The 8,629-nt window shown below is 31.8% G+C and overlaps 1 long non-coding RNA gene across 1 annotated transcript; it reads right to left on the minus strand.

The window, feature by feature from the left end:
- Nucleotides 1-2,544: 2,544 nt before the first annotated feature.
- On the minus strand, nt 2,545-7,225 carry LOC143084990 (uncharacterized). The gene is made up of 2 exons (XR_012981221.1): nt 7,028-7,225; nt 2,545-4,285 (listed from the first exon to the last, which is right to left on the minus strand). It is a non-coding gene; the product is annotated as an uncharacterized LOC143084990 (long non-coding RNA).
- Nucleotides 7,226-8,629: the final 1,404 nt, after the last annotated feature.

Raw genomic sequence — 8,629 nt, forward strand, 5'->3', positions numbered from 1 at the left:
CGTCTAAATTAACAAACGGATAATGACTTCTTCAACTTGTTTTAACACGAAAAAAAAACCCACATCAATAGGAAAGTTTGAGTTAACTATATGTACAATGTTCCGGTATAATTTGAAATAATTTTCACATGTCTTATACAGTTAATCATTTCCTGGAAAGTCATAGATCAAGACGAACAGCTATGACCTATAAAAAGTATGTGAAGAATTTATCCGACTTTTTTGTTTAAACAAGTTGTAATCATTGAACATCTGTCTTTTCAATCTTGCGCGAATGTACGAATGTACTATAGTTGTATATATGTCTGTCTTGCAGATATCATCTTATCTTGACCCCGTTTCAATGTTAAGTTACCATTGTTAAGTTTGTTTTGTAGATACTATTAGTAATATGTCAACTGTATTTGAGGCATAGATTGATTGTCAGGGGTAAATGTCTGCATGGCATTGACCCAATTTTGATGGTACATTGGTCAAAGTCTTAAAGGTTAAGTTTGTTTCTTAGAATCTATAAGCAATAGGTGGAATATATATAGTTTATGGAATGATTGTGTGTTGTACATATATTTCCTGTTTGCTTTATCTGACCTGGGTTTTATTTTCCTGGATCATGTTAAGTTTTTGTGATACTTGTAGTAAAGTTTTTCATTTAGGAACTAACAGCATAAAATTGGTCATTAAAGCAGACGAGACATTTCAGCATGTGCGCTCTTATTTGATAGAGGAAATATGATAAAATTAGAGAAAAATTAGTACTACATGTATGTTTTGATTACCCCTTTAAAACACAAAAAACTGCTTCTACCCAAACAACAACCGCCATCATCTCTAAACACTTAAACAAATAATCTTTTCTAAATCCCGAGTACCCCTTGAAAGCATTAAAAGAGCATGCTAATAATGTGTAACTGGGGTATATGAAAGCTATTATATTTTATGAAACAACCTTTTGAAAGCAGATAACAAAAATTTAACGACATCAGAAAATCATTAATAATAGCCTCTCTCACTAGCAAAACCATCTGTTCGTCTTTATCTAAATGAGACTAATACACCTTTAACAGAATGAAATGCGTTGGTAAGTATAAAATGATGTGGATGTACAACTGGTCCCTTCTTTTTTTTTTTTTTTTTTTTTTTTTTTTTTTTTATCAAATATGAAAAATAACACCAAAATGAATATATGCATCTACACTAATTATTGTGTCGTTGTTCTCCTCTTATATTTAATGCGTTTTCCTCAGTTTAAGTTTGTTACACCGATTTTTTTTGTCCATGGATTTATGAGTTTTGAACAGCGGTATACTACTGTTGCCTTTATAGATCCATGTATCAACTTTTCAACTATTGAAATCTTTTTAAATACATGACGAAACTGGATGAAAATCGCGAATATATATGGGGACTCACCATATTAACGATGTGGCTGTCTCAACAAATCATGAGTTTAGAAGCATATCTTTAATCAACCATTTTTTACATAAGAAAATGCCGGTACTAAGTCAGGAATATGACAGTTGTTATCCATTCGTTTCATGTGTTTGAAATTTTTAGTTGCCGTCTGATTATGGACTTTTCGTTTTGACTTTTTATCTGTATTTTTGTTTTTTACATTTTACAAAGAGCGGCGTCTCACACGTTTCTTATCGTTATGTTATTTGTAGTACATAACAACATTTCGAGTTAACACTTCGAATCATCAAATCGCCTCAAGTGGCTTTATTAATAACGTCATTAATTCCAGTATTTCTGGTAACATTTTGATTCATTGCTACGACAAAAAGAGATAGCATAAGGAATCATTTGATCTTTTGGTCTCAAATGTACCTTATTCAAATTAGTATAACAGAATTGGTATAAGATAATGGTCCACCATAATAATAAACCAAGAACTACTACATTTCACTTCACGGCTTTGAACAATGAGCAATATATTAACAGTACAGAGAAATATCAAAGGCCAAGGGATGACATTTTATGATGTGAAATAATTCATTATTGAAAACGAACAGGGTGATTATTACTAGAAGCTTTTACCAAAAATACAATGTCCCAAACAGCAAGATACAGATAGTATACTGCATGCTCCTGGCTAAGTTCAAGCATGCAAAGAACGTAGCAAAGTAACTTTTTCTGAGAAAATAACTATCCCCGCTGATTGTATTACATAACTGGGAAAGTCATTAAAACAAGGCTAGACTACTCAGATCGATACTAAGCAGTAAATAGAAATGACAAAATGACGTATCAATATAAGATTAATAGTTTCAAAATATGGCTTTTGGTAGATTTGTTGTTAGTTGTGTTTGTTTTGCATTTTTAGCGGAATAAATATGATAGTGAAGTGTATGCTTCTATACATATGTATCACCAGTATTGCTAGATATTTTTAACAAATGTTAAAATGCCAAGAGCTTAGTTTTGGACTGATATTCTATATTGCTTTCGATCACGTGATCTGTTGTGGTAATTTTTAAATTTGTATACAGATTTTGCATTAAACTCCGTTCCAATCCGTACTTGTCTTTTAAAGGAAATCTGTTGAAATATTTCTTAACATTTATTTGAATTTGAAGTGAGTTGTTCTATTCCATAAACTCGAGTATATGTAAATTGCTTCTTTCATGTCCGCATCCTATAATTATTTTATTATCATTTGATATAGTCATAGCATACGCATCAGTTATTTTAATGTCTCGCAATCCCCATGTATTCAGAAAAGCTCCATTTGAATCAAGAACGCGTAACACACTCTGGCAAGGATCCAATAATACGATATTGTTCAGAGGGGTGGCTACCATATCTGCAATAATAACAGAATTTGTTTCGTTATCTCCATAAATCCATTTCACCTTTCCCTTATTGTTAAGCGTAACTAATCTTCCAGAATAGTCAGAAATGGAATCTGCAATACATATGTCTGTTCCAAGCGATGTAATTTTATTAGGAAAACAAAACAAATCTTTATTGAACAGAAAACGAAAAATAACCTCGCTTTTTGCTGTGATAACTAAAATCTCCACTTTACACGGGTCATCCATTGGAAGCCAGTCTCGTCCTGCTTCAACTGTACTTATAATAACTTTGTTATCCCGTGTAGTATGTAATGCTGTTGGTATCTGTGGGGCTGTATCAAAAAATATCGTTGTACAATCATCTATGGCTTTACAAGACATAAGTTCTTTGGTCGACACCAGTCTCAAATCTGTTTTATCAAAGAGAATCACTATAATTTCACCTGTTTGCAAAACGGATATGTCTTTCAAATAGAAGTTCCACTTCTGCGATTCAATAAATTTGTCATTTTCGGATTTCAATAAACAAAGATTCTTCAACTTCAAATTTCTAACAAGTAATTCACCATTGGTATACGCCGTCATTTTATCTATACACGACAGTCCGGTTTCAATTGATTGAGTACATTGTAAATCAAACACCGCCGTAAATGTCAGGTCCCCGAGTTTTGGAAATGTTAGTTCGCTCTGAGAAAATTTGAAAAAGTGTGTCCGTTTTTTCATATTTTGTGCATTTACAGCCTTAAGAAACGACTCAACGCTATTTTCAATATAAATCATCTGAGTAAAATCTTTGGAATTTGTTACACGATCAATTTCAGAACGTACGCCTGCTATATTTGTCTTTATGTCGTCTAGTTTGGAAAATTGAGGTAGAATGTTTTGCTTTATTTCGTCCATATTTTTGTCTATCTTCTCACAAAATGTCTCCGCTTGGTCATCCAAAAATGTTATAATAGTATTCTTTAAGTAAGTATTCCAATCATGAATTTTTGATTTTGCTGTTTCGCATTTCTTTGCATGAAATTCCATCAAATCATCGCATCTATCAAATTTTCTAGAAATACTTGGAAGAATTATTTTGTCAATTTTATCCCGATACTGTTTGAGTTTTGTTTTTTCAGCAGAATCTATTAGTTTCATATCTCTCATCTCATGTTTTTGATGCATGGTTACAATGCAAGTAATACACACGAGTTTCTGACAGCTTTTGCAATACATAATGTAATGTTCGTCCTCGTGGAACTCGCAACGATTTGGAATAACACGATTGGTTTTGGTACCACTTGATATTGCCCTTTTGTCTTTAAGATCGACAATTCAATGAACATACTGTGTCTTGACCTTGGCGTGGAGTTTTCGGCACCTAGGACACAACAAGAATGCACAGTCTAAGCATTTAAACTTGATATCCACATTTTCCTCACACATATGGCATAACTGTGGTATTTGTGCTCCCTCCATTGAAATGCTGTCGGCAATATATAGACCTATAATATGTCGTTAAATAGTATATATATTAAATTACTAAATCTTTATACCCTGTGAAAAAGAGATTATAAAAAGTTTGTCTATTGAATTATATTTTTACACATGAAATATCTTATTTTACATAAATTCCCAAATACTTTATTAAGACAGCTGGTAGTTTTTGACTATGATTTTTTTTTAAACTAGTACAATGTGGTATTCTTGTCATCCGCTTATGCCGTTAGAATTTTAAAACTTGGTTGATGTTTTTAAGTGTATGAACGAAGAGGACGGCCTCATAACACTTTAACTGGCTGTTAAAATTGACGTCCATCATCAGTTTGAAGGTAAAACACATTAGACATTATAAAACTGATAAAATTATGTGTGACAGGTTATGTAATTGTATTTCGCCAAACACAGTTCAGTTCTCGAACAACACAGGTTGCCTATCATTTTATTTTTGGAGGTTATGATGTGTTTACAATTTTAGTTTGTTTGCTCTTATTGATAGAGCCAATGTTCACATTTGGTATTAAATCAAACTCATGTTTGAAATGCAGACAGCCATATACAGTATTTACGCAAAGCCACCGTGATTGTATACACCGTTCTCCTTTACATAACACAGTTAAAAAAATAACGGGTACTTCAACGTCCCTGATAAATGCAGAATTGACGTCTTATACATATCTATTATAGTGATATGTAATGAAGAATATTTTGAATATTCAACGCAGTCTCAAAGGTGAGCAGAATAAAAAAAAGACTCCCTCCCACAAAAAAAAAAAAAAAAAAACAAACCCAACAACAACAACAAAAAAAAATAAAAAAAAAACAATCAAACAATTATATACATAAATACAGTTCACTAATAATTATTAAATTAAGAATCACAATTTGTTATATTCATCTTCAATTTATCAAATTACATGTGTAAAATCATTATTTAAATATTTGCATATAGTCTTGATTTCCAGTAACTAACGACTATCTATATTGATTGACAAACCATCCCTACTCTAGGTGTGTCGTTACTACAATCCCGTTTCCTTTTCACGAATGTGATCTGCCGAATTAGACTATTTACCGAGTTTGCAATAACATAAGCAACACGACGGGTGCAACATGTGGAGCAAGATCTGCCTACCCTTCCAGAGCACCTGAGATCACCACAGTTTTTGGAGGGATTCGTGTTGCTTAGTCTTAATTTTCTATGTTGTGTCTTGTGTATTATTATTATGTGTTCTTTTCTTTTTTAACCATGGCAGAAAGTAAAATCACAAAAATACTGAACTCCGCTCAAAATTCAAAACAGAAAGTCCCTAATCAAATGTCAAAATCAAATGACAAAACACATCAAACGAATATACAACAACTGTCATATTCCTGACTCTATACAGGCATTTTCAAATATAGAAAATGGTGGATTGAACCTGGTTTTATAGTGCTAAAACTCACACTTTTTAGCTATGGCGTTGTCAGTTTATTTTCGATTTATGAGTTTGACTGTCCCTCTGGTATCTTTCGTCCCTCTTTTGTATGACAATCGCATGAAATTCTATTATATTTACAACGATGCGTGAACAAAACAGACATAACGGATGAAAATTTCAAAATAGGGGTCCAGCAGTCATCACTGTGTCACAATCTCAATTAGAACAAAAACATACAAATATTTAACAATGAAGCACAAAAAGCATTTATCAAATTTAACAACCATATTCATTGCTTACTTCGCGTGTTTGACTTCAGAATGTAAACGTCACACAGGAAGAAATATAAAATAATTTTGTCGTATTCCTGGGATAAGAAAATCCTTAGTGTTTTGAAAAATTTAAAATTTTGTCAACAGAAAATTTATTAAAACGACCATATAATTGATATTCATATAAGCACCGAAGTGCTGGCTACTGGGCTGGTGATACCCTGGGGGACGAAACGTACACCAGCAGTGGCATCGACCCAGTGGTGTAAAGTAATCAAAGGTACCAAGATTATAATTTAATACGCCAGACGCGCGTTTCGTCTACATAAGACTCATCAGTTACGCTCATATCAAAATAGTTATAAAGCAAATCAAGTACAAAGTTGAAGAGAATTGAGGACCCAAAATTCAAAAATGTTCTGCCAAATATAGGTAAGGTAATTTATTCCTGGAATAAGAACATTCTTAGTTTTTTCAAAAAAAAATACAGTTTTGTCAACAGAAAATTAATTCAAATGCCAATATAGTTGATATTCATGTCAGACCCGAAGTACTGACTACTGAGCTTGTGATACCCTTGGGTACGAAACGCAAAAACTTTGACATAAACAGTGTGTATTTGGAGGGAATATACATAATGTATATATTCTATATTAACAGTATGAAACAACGGTTGTCTATAAACGCTGATCGTTTAAAAAATACATTAAGTCAGCACTGTTAATGATCACCCATTCAAGCAATATTTATTTTTTATACATTGAAGCATTGTGGGACACTCTAAGTTTTGATAAGGGCCTTTCCTATTTCAATTTTCTTTTCAGTTCAGTAGTTTTTTACAATTACGATAATAATGCAAACTAATTAAAACAAATAACGATAATGAATTTAAACTCATGAATCCATTTAATTAACATTAAAGAATACCAATCAAACAAAAAAAAAAAAACAATCTTAGATTACAGTTTTCATCATTACTTACAAAGTAAAAAAAGAAATAATAATGTTTTTACATTCTAAATATTTACACTAAGTTGATTAAAAGTTGACCTACCCTGTGTATATATTTGAATATCTTTAACCAGAAAAGATCAACATGACGTCTAAGTAAACCTTCCTCTCGTTGTACCATTTGGTCGACATAAGATGTTTACTTGGGTGAGTCTTTTCTAGTTAACATTGCTAGAAATCTTTATTTGCATTATATTTAACAAATTTTCCAGTTTCCTATTTTCGTAGATTATGTGATCAAATTTCTGATGACACTTTGTCGGTTTCCGTATAAAATCTTGTTTATCATTTTTAAAAATAGAGTTACAATTGTTCGGTATCTTATTTTCCCGGAATTTAAGATAAGCTACCATTTCGTGGGAATATAATATTGTCAGTTTCCTTTTACTATAATGCTTGCGATACATTTTTAAAAATAGAGTTACAATTGTTCGGTATCTTATTTTCCCGGAATTTAAGATAAGCTACTATTTCGTGGGGATATAATATTGTCAGTTTCCTTTTACTATAATGCTTGCGATATTTCAGTTATATGTTATACGTACGGTCCTTTATTTTTCATATTTAAAAAAAAAAACAACAACTTTTGATTGAAATTCCGATAACTTTATGTTGCACTTGTATTGTATTGAGGTTTCATGGATTTTGTACATAGAATGACTAGTCACCAGACCCGAGATACAGATTAAGGAATACTGTTTTCCATGGACAAATAAGAAATTACGATTTAATTTTTTTTTAACCATCACTCGTCATGATATTTAATATTACAATATTTTTGGTATCATAAGATTTTACCGATTATTTAACTTGGTTTTTAATTTGAACGCAATAATGCGCGGTTTTCTTTATTTGCTGTTTGAAAACTCTAATCCATCGAATATTGTAACATATATTACGAATAGCCAATTTCAAGCCTAGAAATTAAAAAAAATATGCTGCCTCACTTAGCACTAGTGCTACAGAAAAAAAAAACGATTTCGCCGACGAAACGAAAGCACAGTTCATTGTTTCAAAAGGGAGTACCAAAAAGTACTCAGTACAAGACATAGTAAATTGACTAAGAACAGCACTGAACATTATTACATTTCAATTTGTAAACAAATTGATTATTCATCGATTCTATTTCAATCAGTACTAAAGTTAGTTCAATCCTTTTTTTTCAGAATTTTTACAACCTGTATTTTTTATTACTTCGTATTAAAATTTCGTGCGTATTTTAACGGTCCATGGATATAATACACAGCGAAAACTGTGCTTGCCCACGTTGGCATTAGATCGCGGGAAATAAAAACAATAAACCATAAAAAGAACAAGCACACAAGGCTCTACAACAACGGATATCACTTAACGATCATAACAGACCAACCATGGAAAGCTCAAAACGTAAAGGTCTAAACAAAATAAGTACAACAACGGTAAACTCTCATCCATAATAATGATACAGGAAAATGTGCAAATTGTTAAGGTAAAACAGTGGAAAGAACTTAACAATAATATACTAACCATATAAATAGTACAATCAAGGAAAGGTCAAAACCACCAAGAGAAAAGCAATGGAAAAACTTTAGAATAATATAACAACCATTATTGTATAATCAATGAAAGCTTTAGACCAAAAAAATGGAACGAAAAATGAAACTGA

This window comes from Mytilus galloprovincialis, chromosome 8, assembly GCF_965363235.1.
Source record: "Mytilus galloprovincialis chromosome 8, xbMytGall1.hap1.1, whole genome shotgun sequence".
Taxonomy (NCBI): domain Eukaryota; kingdom Metazoa; phylum Mollusca; class Bivalvia; order Mytilida; family Mytilidae; genus Mytilus; species Mytilus galloprovincialis.